Source organism: Oryx dammah, unplaced genomic scaffold (genome assembly GCF_014754425.2).
Source record: "Oryx dammah isolate SB20612 unplaced genomic scaffold, SCBI_Odam_1.1 HiC_scaffold_10, whole genome shotgun sequence".
Lineage (NCBI taxonomy): Eukaryota > Metazoa > Chordata > Mammalia > Artiodactyla > Bovidae > Oryx > Oryx dammah.
The window spans coordinates 33,634,417-33,652,845 of record NW_024070194.1 but is presented as its reverse complement, the minus strand read 5'-3'; the positions used below and the strand labels follow the sequence as shown (position 1 = coordinate 33,652,845).

General features: G+C 37.8%; 1 long non-coding RNA gene across 1 annotated transcript; it reads right to left on the bottom strand.

The window, feature by feature from the left end:
* Window positions 1-5,166: 5,166 nt before the first annotated feature.
* Window positions 5,167-17,798, bottom strand: LOC120868916. Its single transcript, XR_005722343.1, has 3 exons — window positions 17,787-17,798; window positions 9,616-9,619; window positions 5,167-5,229 (listed from the first exon to the last, which is right to left on the bottom strand). It is a non-coding gene; the product is annotated as an uncharacterized LOC120868916 (long non-coding RNA).
* Between the last annotated feature and the right edge of the window lie 631 nt (window positions 17,799-18,429).

The following is an 18,429-nucleotide window of genomic DNA, read 5'->3' as shown; positions in this document are numbered from 1 at the left end:
GGAAAAGGTCAATCCTCATCCCAGTTCCTAAGCAGGGTAGTACCAAGGAATGTGCATCGGACAATTGAACTCATCTTGCTAGTAAGGTCATGCTTAAAATCTTGTATGTTAGGCTTCAGCATTATACAAACCAAGAACTTCCAGATGTCCAAGCTGGGTTTAGAAGAGGAAGAGGAAACAGAGATCAAATTGCCATTTGCTGGATTATAGAAAAAGCAAGAAAATTTCAGAAAAAACATTTATCTCTGTTTCATCAACTACACTAAAGCCTTTGACTGTATAGATCATGACAAATTGTGGAAAGCTCTTAGAGAGATGGGAATATCAGACCATCTTACCTGTCTTCTGAGAAAACTGCATGAGGGTCAAGAAACAACAGATAGAACCCTGTATGGAACAATTGTTTGGTTCAATATTGAGAAAGTAGAACAGTGCTGTCTGCTCTCACCCTGTTTGTTTAACCTATAGCATATCATGGGGCTTCCCTGGTGGCTCAGAGGTTAAAGCATCTGCCTCCAATGCAGGAGACCTGGGTTCGATCTCTGGGTCAGGAAGATCCCCTGGAGAAGGAAATGGTAACCCACTTCAGTATTCTTGCCTGGAGAATCCCATGGACAGAGGAGCCTGGCAGGCTACAGTCCACGGGGTCGCAAAGAGTTGGACACGATTGAGCGACTTCACTTCACTTCACTTCATAGCATATCATAAGAAATGCTGGGCTTGCTGAGTTAGAAGCCAGAATCAAGTTGGGCATGAGAAACATCAACAGCTTCAGATATGCAGATAATACCACTCTAATGGCAGAAAGCAAAGAGGAACTAAAGAGCCTCTTGATGAGGGTGAAGTGAGAGAGTGAATGAGCCAGCTTAAGACTAAATATTAAAAAAACTAAGATCATGGCATCTAAGATCATGGCATCTGGCCCCATTACTTCATGGCATACAGAAGAGGAAAAGGTGGAAGCAATGACAGATTTTCTCTTCCTGGGCTCCAAAATCACTGAGGATGGTGATTGCAACCATGAAATCAGAAGACAATTGCTTCTTGGCAGGAAAGGGATGACAAACCTAGACAGCATGTTAAAAAGCAGAGACATTACTCTGCCCACAAAGATCTGTATAGTCAAAGCTATGGTCTTTTCAGTGGTCACATATGGCTGTGAGAGCTGGACCACAATGAAGGCAAAACACCAAAGAATTGATACTTTCCAACCGTGGTGTTGGAGAAGACTCCTGAGGGTCATATGGACAGCAAGGTGATCAAACCACTCAATCTCAAGAGAGATCAGACCTGAATATTCACTGGATGCTGAAGCTCCAGTATTTTGATCATCTGATGGTAATAACTGACTCATTGGAAAAGTTCCTGATGCTGGGAAAGATTGAGGACAGAAGGAAAAGAGGGCATCAGAGGATGAGATGGCTGGACGACATCACTGATGCAACAAACATGAACTTGAGCAAACTCCAGGAGATGATGAGGGACAGGAGGCTTGGCATGCTGCAGTCCATGGGGTTGCAAAGTGTCAGACATGACTGAACAACTGAATAACAACAACATGGTAGTTTTATTCCTAGTTTTTTTTTAAGGAATCCTATACTGTTCTGCATATTGGCTGTATCAATTTACATTCCCACCACCAGTACAAGAGGATACCCCTTTCTCCACATACTCTCCAGCATTTATTGTTTGTAGGTTTTTTTGATGATGGCCATTCTAACTGTTGTGAGGTGATACCTCTTCTTAGTTTTGATTTGAAACACCTTATTTACTGTACAAGACATGTCTTGTCTATCTGGAGACATTGATGCTGACAGAGGGAGATGGTTAAAGAACAGAATGTGTTTTCATTACTCTAGTAGGTGGATCAAAGAAGATCTTGCTGTATGTCAGAGGTTAGAGTTTACTGCCTATATTTCCTCCAAGAGCTTTCTAGTTTCTAGCCTTACCTTGTAATCTTTAATCCATTTTGAGTTTATTTTTGTGTTTGCTGTTAGAAGTGTTCTTTCATTCTTTTATATGTAGCTCTCCAGTTTTCCCAGCACCACATATTGAAAAGGCTGTCTTTTCTCCACTGTATATTCTTACTTCTTTTGTCAAAGATAAGCTTCCACAAATGCATGGACATATCTCTGGGCTTTCTACCTTGTTCCACTGGTCTATATTTCTGTTTTTCTGCCAGTACCACACTGTCTTGATGACTGTAGGCTTTGTACTATAGTCTGAAGTCAGGAAGTTTGACCTCTCTAGTTCCATTTTTCTTTCTCAAGATTGCTTTGGCCATTCAGGGTCTTTTACATTTTCATACAAATTATGAAACTGTTTGTTCTATGAAAAATACCATTGGTAGTTTGATAGGGATAGCATTGAATCTATAGGTTATGCATTCTATTGTCATTTTCACAATAATGATTCTTCCAATCCAAGAACATGGTATATCTCTCCATCTGTTTGTGTCATCTTTGATCTCTATCATCAGTGTCTTATAGTTTTCTGCCTACTATTTTGTCTCTTTAGGTAGGTTTATTCCAAAGTATTTTATTCTTTTTATTGCAATGATGAATAGGTTTGTTTCCTTAACTTCTCTTTCTGATTTTTCATTGTTAGTATATAGGAATGCAAGAGATTTCTGTGCATTAATTTTATATCCTGCTATTTTACTATATTAATTGGTTAGTTTGAATAATTTTCTGGTGGAATCTTTAGGGTTTTCTATATATATTGTATCATGTAATCTACAAACAGTGAGAGTTTTGCTTCTTTTCTGATCTAGATTTCTTTTATTTTCTTCTCTGATTGCCATGGCTAGAACTTTCCAAACTATGTTGAATAATAGTGACATGAGTGTGCACCCTTGTCTTGTTCCCGAACCTAGAGGAAATGCTTTCAGTTTTTCACTGTTGAGAATATGTTTGCTGTAGGTTTATCATAAATAGTCTTTATTATATTGAGATAGGTTCCTTTTATACATACTTTCTGGAGTTTTATTTTTTATCATAAATGGGTATTGAATTTTGTTGAAAGCTTTCTCTGCATCTAGTGAAATGATCATATGATTTTTGCCTATCAATTTGTTGATATGGTGTATCACATTGCTTGATTTGCATATATTGAAGAATCCTTGCACCCTTGGGATAAATATCACATGATCATAGTGTATAACTTGGGGTTGTGGGATTCTGCTTGTTAGAATTTTGTTGAAGATTTTTACATTTATGTTCATCAGTGACATTGGCATGTAATTTTCTTTTTTGTGTGTCATCTTTGTCTGGTTTTGGTAACGAGGTGATAGTGGCCCCATAGAATGAGTTAGGGAGTTTTCCCTCCTCTGAAATTTTCTGGAAGAGTTTGAGTAGTACAGGTGTTAACTCTTCATTAAACTTTTGGCAGAATTTGTCTATGAGGTCATCTGGCCCTGGGCTTTTGTTTGTTGAAAGATTTTTGATCACAGTTTTGATTTTGGTTCTTGTGGTTGGTCTGTTCATGCTTCTTATTTCTTCCTGGTTCAGTTTTGGAAGGTTATACTTCTCCAAGAACTTGTCCATTTCTTCCAGATTGTCCATTTAATTGGCATATAGTTGCTCATGGTAATCTATTATGATCCTTTGTAAGTCTACTTTGTCTGTTGTAACTTCTTACTTTCTATTTCTCATTTTATTGATTCAAATCTTCTCCCTTTTTTTCTTGACAAGTCTGGATAGTACTTTGTCAATTTTGTTTATCTTCTCAAAGAACCAGCTTTTTGTTTTATTGATCTTTGCTATTGTTTCCTCCATTTATTTTTCATTTATTTCTTTTCTGATCTTTATGAGTTTTTTTCCTTCTACTAACTTTGTTTTTTGTTGTTGTTCTTGTTCTTCTTTTTCTAGTTGCTCTAAGTGTAAGGTTAGGTTGTCTATGTATTTTTCTCATTGCTTGAGGTAGACTTATATTGAAATAAACATCCCTTTTAGGACTGCTTTTGCTGCATCCCATAGGTTTTGGGTTGTTGTGTTTTCATTTTCATTTCTTTCTAGATATGTTTTGATCTGCTTCTTGATGTCTTCAGTGTTCTGTTGGTTATCCAGAGATATGTTGTTTAGCCTCCATTTGTTTGTGTGTGTATGTGTGTGTGTGTGTGTGTTTTCATGTAGTTGGTATCTAGGCTCATACTGCTGTGGTCAGAAAATATGCTTGATACAATTTCAATTTTCTTAAATGTACTAAGGCTTGATTTGTGCCACAAGATGTAGCCTATCCTGGAGACTGTTCCATGTGGACTTGAGAAGAAAGTGCATTTTTCTGCATTTGGATGGAGTGTCCTGAAGATATCAATTAGGTCCATCTAGTCCAACATGAGATTTAAGGTTTGTGTTTTCTTTTCAATTTTCTGTCTGAAAATCTGTCCATTGGTATCACTGGGGTGTTAAAGTCCCCTACTATTATTGTGTTACTGTCAATTTCCCCTTTTATGGCTGTTAGCATTTGTCTTATGTATTGAGGTGCTCCTATGTTGGTAGTACAAATATTTATAATTGTTGTATCTTCTTGGATTGATCCCTTGATAATTTTGTAGTGTCCTTCTTTATTCTTGTACAAGTTTTTATTTTAAAATATATTTTGTCCATAAGTATTGCTACTTATGCTTTATTTTTATTTTCATTTGCATGAAATATCTTTTTCCATCCCTTGACTTTCAGTTTGTGAGTGTTCCTAGCCCTGAAGTAGTCTCTTGTAGACAACATATACACAGATCTTGTTTCTGTACCCATTCATTCAGTCTCTGTCTTTTGGTTGGGTCACTTAATCCATTTACATTTAAGATAGTTATTTATATGTATATTCATATTGCCATTTTATTAATCATTTAGGATTTGTTTTGTGAGTCTTTTACTTCACTTGTGTTTCCTACCAGAGAACTTCCATTAGAAGTTCCATGGTACTGAATTCTCTTTGCTTTCATTTGTCTACAAAGCTTTTGATTTCACCATCACATCTGAATGAGATCCTAGCTGGGTAGAGTAATCTAAGTTGTAGATTTTTCATCACTTTAAATATATCCTGCCAGTACCTTCTAGCCTTCAGAGTTTCTGTTGAAAAATCAGCCATCTGGCTTATATGGATTTCTTTGTATTTTATTTTTTTGCTTTTCCCTTGCTGATTTTAATATTTTTTCTTTGTGTTTAATTTTTGTTAGTTTGATTAATATGTATCTTGATGAATTTCTCTTTGGGTTGATCCTGTATGGGACTCAGCTTCCTGAACTTGTATAGTTACTTCCTTTCCCTTGTTAAGGAGGTTTTCAACTATAATCTCCTCAAACATTTTCTCATACCCTTTCTTTTCCTCTTCTTCTTCTGAGATCCCTATAATTCAAATGTTGGTGCATTTAACATTGTCCCAGATGTCTCTGAGATTGTCCTCAATTCTTTTCATTCTTTTTCCCTTATTCTGTGCCTCAGCAGTTATGTCTATCATTCTATATTCCAGCTTACTTAATCATTCTTTTGATTCTGTTATTCTGCACCAATTCCTTTGAGAGCATTTTTAATTTCAGTGATTTTGCTGTTAACACTTCTTATTTTTATTTCTTCTAGTTCAGTCCAATTCAGTCGTTTGGTCGTGTCTGACTTTTTGTGACCCCATGAATCGCAGCGCACCAAGCCTCCACGTCCATCTTCATCTCCGCAGTTCACTCAGACTCACATCTATCGAGTCAGAGATGCCATACAGCCATCTCATCCTCTGTCGTCCCCTTCTCCTCCAGCCCCTATCCCAACCAACATCAGAGTATTTTCCAATGAGTCAACTCTTCACATGAGGTGGCCAAAGTACTGGAGTTTCAGCTTCAGCATCATTACTTCCAAAGAAATCTCAGGGCTGATCTCCTTCAGAAGGGACTGGTTGGACCTCCTTGCAGTCCAAGGGACTCTCAAGAGTCTTCTCCAACACCACAGTTCAAAAGCATCAATTCTTCGGCACTCAGACTTCTTCACAGTCCAACTCTCACATCCATACATGACCACAGGAAAAACCATAGCCTTGACTAGATGGACCTTATCAAGAAAATAATGTCTCTGCTTTTCAATATGCTGTCTAGGTTGGTCATAACTTTCTTCCAAGGAGTAAGAGTCTTTTAATTTCATGGCACCAATCACCATCTGCAGTGATTTTGGAACCCCCAAAAATAAAGTCTGATACTGTTTCCACTGTTTCCCCATCTATTTCCCACAAAGTGATGGGACTGGAGGCCATGATCTTCATTTTCTGAATGTTGACCTTTAAGCCAACTTTTTCACTCTCCTCTTTCACTTTTATCAAGAGGCTTTTGAGTTCCTCTTCACTTTCTGCCAAAAGGGTGGTGTCATCTGCATATCTGAGGTTATTGATATTTCTCCTGGCAATCTTGTTTCCAGCTTGTGTTTCTTCCAGTCCAGCGTTTCTCATGATGTACTCTGCATATAAGTTAAATAAGCAGGTGACAATATAAAGCCTTGACGTACTCCTAATCCTATTTGGAACCAGTATGTTGTTCCATGTCCAGTTCTAACTGTTGCTTCCTGACCTGCATACAGATTTCTCAAGAGGCAGGTCAGGTGATCTGGTATTCCCATCTCTTTCAGAATTTTCCACAGTTTCTTGTGATCCACACAGTCAAAGGCTTTGGCATGGTCAATAAAGCAGAAATAGATATTTTTCTGGAACTCTCTTGCTTTTTCCATGATTCAGCGGATGTTGGCAATTTGATCTCTGGTTCCTCTGCCTTTTCTAAAACCAGCTTGAACATCTGGAAGTTCACAGTTCATGTATTGCTGAAGCCTGGTTTGGAGAATTTTGAGCATTGCTTTACTAGCATGTGAGATGAGTGCAATTGTGTAGTAGTCTGAGCATTCTTTGACATTGCCTTTCTTTGGGATTGGAATGAAAACTGACCTTTTCCAGTCCTGTGGCCACTGCTGAGTTTCCCAAATTTGCTTGCATATTGAGTGCAGCACTTTCACAGCATCATCTTTCAGGATTTGAAACAGCTCAACTGGACTTCCATCACCTCCACCAGCTTTGTTCATAGTGATGCTTTTTAAGGCCCACTTGACTTCACATTCCAGGATGTCTGGCTCTAGATTAGTGATCACATCATCGTGATTATCTGGGTCGTGAAGATCTTTTTTGTACAGTTCTTCTGTGTATTCTTGCCACCTCTTCTTAATATCTTCTGCTTCTGTTAGGTCCATACCGTTTCTGTCCTTTTTCGAGCCCATCTTTGCATGAAATGTTCCCTTGGTATCTCTAATTTTCTTGAAGAGATCTCTAGTCTTTCCCATTCTGTTCTTTTCCTCTATTTCTTTGCATTGATGGCTGAAGAAGGCTTTCTTATCTCTTCTTGCTATTCTTTGGAACTCTGCATTTAGATGTCTATATCTTTCCTTTTCTCCTTTCCTTTTGCCTCTCTTCTCTTCACAGCTATTTGTAAGGCCTCCCCAGACAGCCATTTTGCTTTTTTGCATTTCTTTTCCGTGGGGATGGTCTTGATCCCTGTCTCCTGTACAATGTCACGAGCCTCTGTCCACAGTTCATCAGGCACTCTATCTATCAGATCTAGGCCCTTAAATCTATTTCTCACTTCCACTGTATAATCATAAGGGATTGGATTTAGGTCATACCTGAATGGTCTAGCAGTTTCCCCTACTTTCTTCAATTTAAGTCTGAATTTGGCCATAAGGAGTTCATGATCTGAACCACAGTCAGCTCCTGGTCTTGTTTTTGTTGACTGTATAGGGCTTCTCCATGTTTGGCTGCAAAGAATATAATCAATCTGATTTCGGTGTTGACCATCTGGTGATGTCCATGTGTAGAGTCTTCTCTTGTGTTGTTGGAAGAGAGTGTTTGCTATGTCCAGCGCATTTTCTTGGCAAAATTCTGTTAGTCTTTGCCCTGCTTCATTCTGCATTCCAAGGCCAAATTTTCCTGTTACTCCAGGTGTTTCTTGACTTCCTACTTTTGCATTCCAGTCCCCTATAATGAAAAGGACACCTTTTTTGGGTGTTAGTTCTAAAAGATCTTGTAGGTCTTCATAAAACCGTTCAGCTTCAGCTTCTTCAGCGTTACTGGTTGGGGCATAGGCTTGGATAACTGTAATATTGATTGGTTTGCCTTGGAGATGAACAGAGATCATTCTGTCGTTTTTGAGATTGCATCCAAGTACTGCATTTTGGACTCTTTTGTTGACCATGATGGCTACTCCATTTCTTCTGAAGGATTCCTGCCTGCAGTAGCAGATATAATGGTCATCTGAGTTAAATTCACCCATTCCAGTCCATTTTAGTTTGCTGATTCCTAGATTGTTGATGTTCACTCTTGCCATCTCTCGTTTGATCACTTCCAACTTGCCTTGATTCATGGACCTGACATTCCAGGTTCCTACACAATATTGCTCTTTACAGCATCGGATCTTGCTTCTATCACCAGTCACATCCACAGCTGGGTATTGTTTTTGATTTGGCTCCATCCCTTCATTCTTTCTGGAGTTATTTCTCCACTGTTAGAACTGTACATGGAACAACAGACTGGTTCCAAATAGGATAAGGAGTACGTCAAGGCTGTATATTGTCACCTGCTTATTTAACTTATATGCTGAGTACATCATGAGAAATGCTGGACTGGAAGAAACACAAGCTGGAATCAAGATTGCCGGGAGAAATATCAATAACCTCAGATATGTAGATGACACCATCCTTATGGCAGAAAGTGAAGAGGAACTCAAAGTGAAAGAGGAGAGTGAAAAACTTGGCTTAAACCTCAACATTCAGAAAACTAAGATCATGGCATCCAGTCCCATCACTTCATAGGAAATAGATGGGGAAACAGTGGAAACAGTGTCAGACTTTATTTGTTTGGCTCCAAAATCACTGCAGATGGTGATTGTAGCCATGAAATTAAAAGACACTTACTCCTTGGAAGAAAAGTATGACCAACCTGGATAGTATATTCAAAAGCAGAGATATTACTTTGCTGACTAAGGTCCGTCTAGTCAAGGCTATGGTTTTTCCTGTGGTCATGTATGGATATGAGAGTTAGACTGTGAAGAAGGCAGAGTGCCGAAGAATTGATGCTTTTGAACTGTGGTGTTGGAGAAGACTCTTGAGAGTCCCTTGGACTGCAAGGAGATCCAACCAGTCCATTCTGAAAGAGATCAGCCCTGGGATTACTTTGGAGGGAATGATGCTAAAGCTGAAACTCCAGTACTTTGGCCACCTCATGCGAAGAGTTGACTCATTGGAAAAGATTCTGATGCTGGGAGGGATTGGGGGCAGGAGGAGAAGGGGACGACCCAGGATGAGATGGCTGGATGGCATCACTGACTCGATGGACATGAGTCTGAGTGAACTCCGGGAGATGGTGATGAACAGGGAGGCCTGGTGTGCTGCAATTCATGGGGTCACAAATGGTTGGTAACGACTGAGCGACTGAACTGAACTAAACTGATCTCCAGTAGCATATTGGGCACCTGATGACCTGGGGAGTTCCTCTTTCAGTATCCTATCATTTTGCCTTTTCATACTGTTCATGGGGTTCTCAAGGCAAGAACACTGAAGTGGTTTGCCATTCCCTTCTCCAGTGGACCACATTCTGTTAGACCTCTCTACCATGACCCACCCATCTTGGGTTGCCCTGCGGGCATGGCTTGGTTTCATTGAGTTAGACAAGGCTGTGGTCCTAGTGTGATTAGATTGACTAGTTTTCTGTGAGTACAGTTTCAGTGTGTCTGCCCTCTGATGCCCTCTTGCAACACCTACCATCTTACTTGGGTTTCTCTACCTTGGGCGTGGGGTATCTCCTCACTGCTGCTCTAGCAAAGCACAGCCACTGCTCCTTACCTTGGACGAGGGGTACCTCCTCACCACCACCCTTCCTGACCTTCAACATGGGATAGCTCCATGTCTTTGTTAAATGTGTTAAATACTTTTCACATTTTGTCCATTCTAGTTTTGATAGTTTGAAACTTCTTTATTCCCATCATTCTAAATTCTTTTTCAGATAGATAGCCTATTTCCTCTTAATTTAGTTGGTCTTGCAGTTTTTTACCTTGCTCCTTTATCTGTAACATATTCTTTTGTCATTTCTTTTCTTTTTTCTTCTTCTTCTTCTTCTTCTTTTTTTTTTTTTTGATAAGTGGGACTGTGTTTCTGTCTTTTTAGTTGTTTGGCCTGAGGTTTCCAGCAATAGAGTTTCTGGGCATTTGGGTAGAGTCGGAGCTTGGTGTTGAGATGTGGACCTCTGGGTTACCTCACTCTGATTAATATTCGCTGGGGTCTGATGTTCTCTGTTACTCCAGCAGTTTGGACTCAGTGCTCTTGACTAAGATCTTATCTCTCTGGCCCATGAACTGGATCCACACAATGTGGGGTGTGGAAGAAGAAAAAAAGACAGAGAAAGGAGAACAATAACAAGTAATAAAAAAATAACAACCCCTAGTCACCCCTGGGTCTCCTGCCATCAGCCAATCTGCCAGAAGTCTCCCACTAGTATCTGGTGAGTATCCTCAGTGTGAGAAGACATGGAGTCTGTGTCTTCTCTCACTGCCATCTTGAATCCATCCATATATATTGGTTTTTATTTTAATTCTATGTTTCTACATGTACTATAAAACAAGTTACACAAAATTCTTATAGTTATAATGTGTAATAAAAATTCTACTTCTCATGCTGTTATCCTTCACAGATGGTATCTGATTATTTTCTTTTTTGTTCTAAAAGTTGTGTTTATTTAATTTTCATCTGTATCCAAGGAAAATTTGTAGTTTATAGATTATAATATTTGAAAATAATTCTATTTCTGTACTTATTATCCAACATTGAATGTTTTCCATCATAAAATAAAGGGAAATACGCTGTTCTGTTCAGTTCAGTCGCTCAGTCATGTCCAACTCTTTGTGACCCCCTGGACTGCAGCACACATGGCTACCCTGTCCATCACCAACTCCCGGAGCTTACTTAATCTCATAGCCATTGAGTCAGTGATGCCATTTAATCATCTCATCCTCTGTCGTCCCCTTCTCCTCCTGCCATCAACCTTTCCCAGCATCAGGATCTTTTCAAATGAGTCAGTTCTTCACATCAGGTGGCCAAAGTATTGGAGTTTCAGCTTCAGCATCAGTCCTTCCAATGAATATTTAGAACTGATTTTCTTTAGAACTGACTGATTGGAACTCTTTGCAGTCCAAGGGACTCTCAAAAGTCTTCTCTAACACCACAATTCAAAAGCATCAATTCTTTGATGCTCAGCTTTCTTTATAGTCTAACTTTCACATCCATACATGAGTACTGGAAAAACCATGGCTTGACTAGATGGACCTTTGTTGGCAAAGTAATGGCTCTGCTTTTTAATATGCTGTTTAGGTTGCTCATAGCTTTTCTTCTTTTCTTCTTGTTCTAGCACCCCCTTTAAAAAATCTACATTTATTTATGTATTTGGCTGTCCCAGGTCTGAGCTGCAGCACTCAGGATCTTCACTGCTGTATGTGGGATCTCGTTCCCTTACCAGGGATGGAACCCAGGCCCCCTGCATTGGGAGAGTAGAGTCTTAGCCACTGGACCATCAGGAAAGTCCCCTATCATGCATTTTTAATGCATCTTTTAATTTCATGGCTGCAGTCACCATCCACAGTGATTTTGGAGCCCAAAAAATAGTCTCTCACTGTTTCCATTGTTTCCCCACCTATTTACCATGAAGTGATGGAACCAGATGCCAGCGTTTTCACTCTCCTCTTACACTTTCATCAAGAAACTCTTTAGTTCTTCACTTTCTGCCATCAGGGTGGTATCATCTGCATATCTGAGGTTATTGATATTTCAAAATTTTTCAAAATTTGTAAAAATAGGGTTTGAAATTGATTGACAAAGAGAAACAAGAGACTGTTGGAGTGACTAATAAAATGCATAGCTAATTCAAATTTTGTTAAGTAGGAAGGCTTTTGCTATTTTTGTTACCAATCTATACCTATATGAAAAAATGAAACAAAATTAAAATTTTACAGCTAAAATTCCTATAGAAATATATATTATATAGCAATATCTGTAATAGAAAAATGTCAGATCCTGGAGTTGTATGTTAGATGTATTTCATATAATTCATTATTAATAATGTTAATAATAATAATAATTTATAAGGTTATATTAATTAACACCTTTCCATTGGCCCAGTGTGACTGCTTCACACTCCATGATCTCATAGGCCTATAATAACTATTGTATTAGAAATGCTAGTAATTTGAGTCTATAAAGACAATGCAAGGCTGGTAGAGCTGTAATTTCATTCTTTAAACTTGCCACTTTTTAAATGTAGACATTAAACATATGACTCAGATGTCTGCAATATCATGGTTTTGTCATTCCTTATATATCATATGTACAGAGAGAAAAAGTATACTAAAATAGTAGTTCCATGGTAAAAGTATGACTCTATATATTCATAAATATGAATCAAAGTATTCTTTGAACAAATGTTTGTAAACAGTATGACACAGTTTTGATAGATTATAATCATAAGAGTTTAATTAAAGCAAAATTAAGGTGATGCTCCAATATTTCCAAAGGATTATATCTCCAGGTGTCACTGAATGCCAGAAAGAGTATAGTTTACTGCCTTGTTGATCCAGTTGTCTGGTTCTAACTGGTTAAATGAATAAAAGGATGCATACTAGAGATCTCTGAAGGAGGTCAGCCCTGGGATTTCTTTGGAAGGAACGATGCTAAAGCTGAAACTCCAGTACTTTGGCCACCTCATGTGAAGAGTTGACTCATTGGAAAATACTCTGATGCTGGGAGGGATTGGGGGCAGGAGGAGAAGGGGACGCAGAGGATGAGATGGCTGGATGGCATCACTGACTCGATGGATGTGAGTCTGAGTGAACTCTGGGAGTTGGTGATGGACAGGGAGGCCTGCCATGCTGCGATCCATGGGGTCGCAAAGAGTTGGACACAACTGAGTGACTGAACTGAACTGAACTGAATACTAGAGTAAACTGAGGCATTGGTGCTGGGGAGGTTTTTGCAAATTTCAGCCCTATTTGAACTGTGACTGTTGCAGATTTTCAACCACTGACTATGAAATGCTTCCTTTTGCTACCCAAGGATGCATGCATGCCTTGCACAGCCCAAGTAGCTACACTGAACATCTGTATCACAGCTTTGAGTTATCCCTAAAATTAACAGCTTTGGCCTGGTATATCAGCCTGAATCGAAATAGCTGTGACAATTTTGGAAAATGACCAGATAATAAAAGCAAAATAAATACTGAGATGTTAAACTGAGTTTACTGCTGGCCAGAGCAGGGAAAATTTAGCCAACATACAGGAGTGAGATTCTGTGGGATAAGCTATCAGAGTGTCAGAGGAAAAGTAAAAGAGAATTGTAAATTAGCTTGCAAATGGGTACAAGCTCAGGGAAATATTCCTTGAGAATACCATGTCCCCAGCCAAGGCAAAGGTGTGGCTTACAAGGCTTAAGATTTCACAAGGAACAGAAACTGATTGGTTCAAACACATCTTTGACTTGTTAGTTTTGGATTGGGGGTTTTGTAGGGTGATTTGGTGTGGGTCAGTTGCTGAACTCTAGATCTATTTGTGGTTTGAAGGAGCTGTTTTGACCCACAAAACCCGTTAAGGTTAAGTTCAGATAGTTCAGTTGAGTCACAGACCACAGAGTGGTTAACCATGTGGTCACTTTTCTGCTGATTCTCATCAGTTTTCTAGAGGGGCTGCTTTGGTTTTTTCTGGCAGTACAATACTCTCATTCTTTTCAGGCACAGGTTAAATCACAGACTCATTATGTATGTATTCAAAGCAGAGCAAAGACTTCTTTTATTACAGGTAAAGTAAGAGCTTCTCAAGGGCTTGCTAAGAAATAGCCATCTGAAAGTGTTAGCAATGGAAAGGAAAGTAACAAGGTAAAATCAATGAGAAAGAAATGGAATGTGAAATAGTATTAAAAATAGTATTCTCATAATCACTATTACTAGAGCGCTATATGGATGGCTTGGTTCATTGTTTCAGGTTTCATGTGATTCTTGAATTCTCTGTCTATACGAAATATTGGGACAATAGCACTTCCATGCTTTTAAGTGTGATGTGGAAATAGTCCAAACACACCATTTTCATCTTACATTATTGAAACATAGCCATTTCCTCAACCATCTTATAAAACCTCAGGGACATACATCATTGTTTTTATGGGACATTGTTAATTAGTCTTTAGGTGGGAGTCTTCGTTTTTTGTTCTTTTTTTTTTTTTTTGACAGTGCATTCCTCTATGCAAACATTCAGGTAATGATAATTGTGCTAATTAAAGTTTTGCATAAAACAGTTCTCTTTACTAAAGAGTGGAAACCATGTGTAAGGTCTAGTCTCTGCTCTTAAGGAATTTAAAATTTACTGAGTGGAGAAGTAACACATCATAATATGGTACTTATTATCATTGTGGTGTAAAGTATTAAGGAGATGACTCATAATTTAATCATCTTAGCTGGCACAATTAGAAAAGTCCTCACAGTGTGCTAAAAAGCTATTTTTGAACTGTGTCATGATGTAGAGGTTAGGCAGGTGGAAACAAGAGTGAAATTATTTCCTGGCTAAAGTGACCAGATGTACAGTTCCACAGGGATATGGAATGGCATAATATGACCTGACAATAGTGAGCAGCATAAACAGAGTCAGTGAGAGAAAAATCTGGAAAGAAGAGAAAAGAAAGGTAAAAGTAGGGGTTTAAATATTAGACTAAACATTCTGTTTGTTTTGTTGTTGTTCTTTGTTTATTTTTTACAATTGGGATCCACAAATAAATGTAGAGAAGGAAAGTGATTTGCTCCTACATGAAGGTTTAGGTAGACACCATTATTAGCAGCATTTGAATTAGAGAGCTGTGAACCATATTGGAAAGTGATCCCAACAGTCTTGGGAAAAAAGATGCTTGCTCCTTGGAAGAAAAGCTATGCCAAACCTAGACAGCATATTAAAATGCAGAGACATCACTTTGCCAACAAAAGTCCATATGGTCTAAGCTGTGGTTTTTCCAGTAATCATATATGGATATGAGAGTTGAATCATAGAGAACGCTGAGCACTGAAGAATTGATGCTTTCTAACTGTGATGCTAGAGAAGACTCTTGATAGTCCCTTGAATTGCAAGATCAAACCAGTCCATCTTAAAGGAAATCAATCCTGAATATTAATTGGAAGGACTGACGCTGAAGCTGAAACTCCAATACTTTGGCCACCTGATGCGAAGAGCCGACTCTTTGGGGAAGACTCTAATGCTGGGAAAGATTGAGGGCAGGAAGAGAAGTAGGCAATGGAAGATAAGATGGTTGGATGGCATCATCGACTCAATGGACATGAGCTGAGCAAACTCTGGGAGATAGGGAAGGACAGGGAAGCCTGGTTGTGCTGCAGTACATGGGGTAACAAAGAACTGGACACAACTTAGAGACTGAACAACAATAATAAAGTCTAGATCATGGTAAATGGTGAGAACCATGCAAGGAGAGAAATTGATTTTCGGAGGCATTCTAGAGGAGAACAGACAGAAATTGATCATCATATGAATTATCTGTAGGGAGAAGAGAGAAAAGAAATCAAGGCAGAGTTACTGTTTCTGTCAGTTCTCTGAGAAGGACTGAAAAACAACTCAGCCCTATGCCGAAGGACGTACATTCTTCGGTTGAAGTCTGAGTTAGAACAATGGAGAGGGCTTCTTGAAGAAAAGATCGAATCCTTTTCCAAGAAAATGAACAGATTCTGGCTGAGCAAAAAACTGCAAATCTCATCTATAGATTGTAAAACCATTAACTAAGGTAATGAATACAGAAGGAAGGAATGTTCAGGTGGATGAATGAAGACAGAGGAGTGAGATGATAATAATGCTTTGTATCTATTGCTAATTATTGTAATAACTGTATCTATATTGTATGTATATATTATATCTAAATATTGTATCTATTGTAATTATTGTTGTATTACAATAATTATTCATAATGATCAAACATAATTTACTTATAGTCCCCATTCAGAGTTTGATTCTTCTAAAAGTAGGCAATATAGTATAGTTTATCAATATACAACAATATTCATGCAATATAGTTTAGCAATATACATGCAATATATAGCATATGAGATATGGCATTGTTCTGTATTTGTCCACAGTAAAAGCTATTACTCCCAAAGATTTTGATATGCACAGGGCAGGCACTTAATGGATCAATCATAAATTAGACAATTATTTTCAGATGCATTATAATAATATGTTTAATACTTTTATTAATGTATGTAAGATGGGTCAATTAGTCAAACACTTGTATTATTTCATCTTTATTAACAAGACACTTTTGTTTTTGTTCAAATATCTGAGGATTGTACCAGATGACAATTTTTTAGTTTTTTTTTTTTTTCTTTCTTTGTCATTTTTTTTCTGGAAATTTCAGTTAAGTGTACCATATGGAAATTACATACTGGCACATATTATGGTCAAGACATTTTGTAGAAACTCTCTATTATCTAGAATAATTGGGACCATATATTCTAAATTAATAATTATTTTAGCTAACGGATAATTTGTCCACATACTATGCATGAGTATAAACAAAGGCAATGTGAGTATAATATATTAATAATGCTAAATATTTGTTTTTAAAAATAAAATATTTATTATTAAACACCATTTAATAACCAATGACAATATTATATATATATATATTTTGAAATACTTGTATCATAATTTTAAAATGTAGAAGTTATAAGTCAGTGAAGATTTATTTGTGCAGACCCTGTGATATAAGCTGATGAATGACAAATTAATCTTATTTGTCAATTTCAATCAAATTTTCAACATTTGAATCTCATCATTATTTGTTGCACAATGGTCTAGGCATAATTTTTACTCTTTCATATACATATACACACTTTGTTTGGCTTATCCAGGGGCTCAGCAGTAAAGAATCTGCTTGCAATACAGGAACCACAGGAGATGTGTGTTTGATCTCTGGGTCAGGAAAATCCCCTGGAGGAGAGCATGGCAACCCACTTCACTATTCTTGCTGGGAAAATCCCATGGATAGAGGAGCCTAGCGAGCTGAAGTCCATAAGGTCACAAAGAGTCGGACACGTCTGAGACTAGCATGTATACATATACACTATAAGGATTCTGGATAGGATTCTAGTCAACATTCCTTGCAAGATTTTGTCAGGAATTGAAACTAGCCATATGAACAGAGAATTTAATTAAAATTAGGAGGCATGTTTAGCAGTCAGAAAGGAAAAAAAAGAGGAAAATATAAAGAAGGGGAAAGTGCCTATTGATCCAATTATTTTAGTCAATTTAGTGGAAAGGTCAGGCCAACTCCTACTTGCTTCAGATTGACGGAGTCAAACATCTATGTAGGTATTTGTAGTGAGCCTGTGAGGTTTAATGAAATGTGTAGGTGATTAAAAAAACTATAGCTTGTGGATTCTCAAGAGTTTCGGAAGCTTATTCTCTCAGTTTACCATGAAACTAGCTAAGAATGCCTTCAGTGACAGTAAAAAGTGATAGGAAAGGAAAGCCCTTCTGGAAAAATAGAGTCCCTTAAATAATGGTTGCTGGTTGTATAATCACTAAAAGTTAAAAGTGAAAGTGTTAGTTGCTAAGTCATGTCTGTTTCTTTACAGCCCCATGGATGATAGCCCTCCAGTCTCCTCTGTTCACGGAATTTTTCAGGCAAGAATACTGGAGTGGGTAGTCATTCCCTTCTCTGGGGATCTTCCCAGCCCTGGGATAAAACCTGGGTTTCCTTCAGTGCAGATGGATTCTTGACCATCTGAGCCACAAATAAAGCAATTAGTTAATAGAGTCTCTTAAAAATTGGTACTTAATTTTGATAACATATTTTAAAGAATACTTTGATATGTATCAAAATTAAGAAGCTTCATGGCAGAATTTAACATTTTTTCAATTAGTTGTTCCACGTCTTAGTTGTAGCATGTGTGGTCTGGTTTCTCGACCAGGGATCAACCCCAGGGCCTCCTGCATTGGGACCATGGAGTCTTAACCACTAGGCCACCAGAGAAGTCCCTATTAATACTTTAATTGAAATACTTTTGTTGAAAATTAAAAATATAATAAATTTAAATTAAAAAATAATCAAAGTAGTTGAGATAAAAAAAAAATATGTCCAATGTTAGTGAGGACACTTAAAAATGGAAGCCTACATTATCATTAAGCAGTACAATTTGGCAATACTATTAAAAGTTTAAAAGATTTTCTACTCACAAATTTGCCCCAATAAAGTGTTACTTAAAGATTTAAGTATAATAGGGGAATGTTTTGATAAATTAATTACAATCATTTGACAAAATAATAGGCAGAATTAAAAGCTCACCTTCTGGAATGTTATGTAAAGATATTTTAAAATATAGACTTTTTGC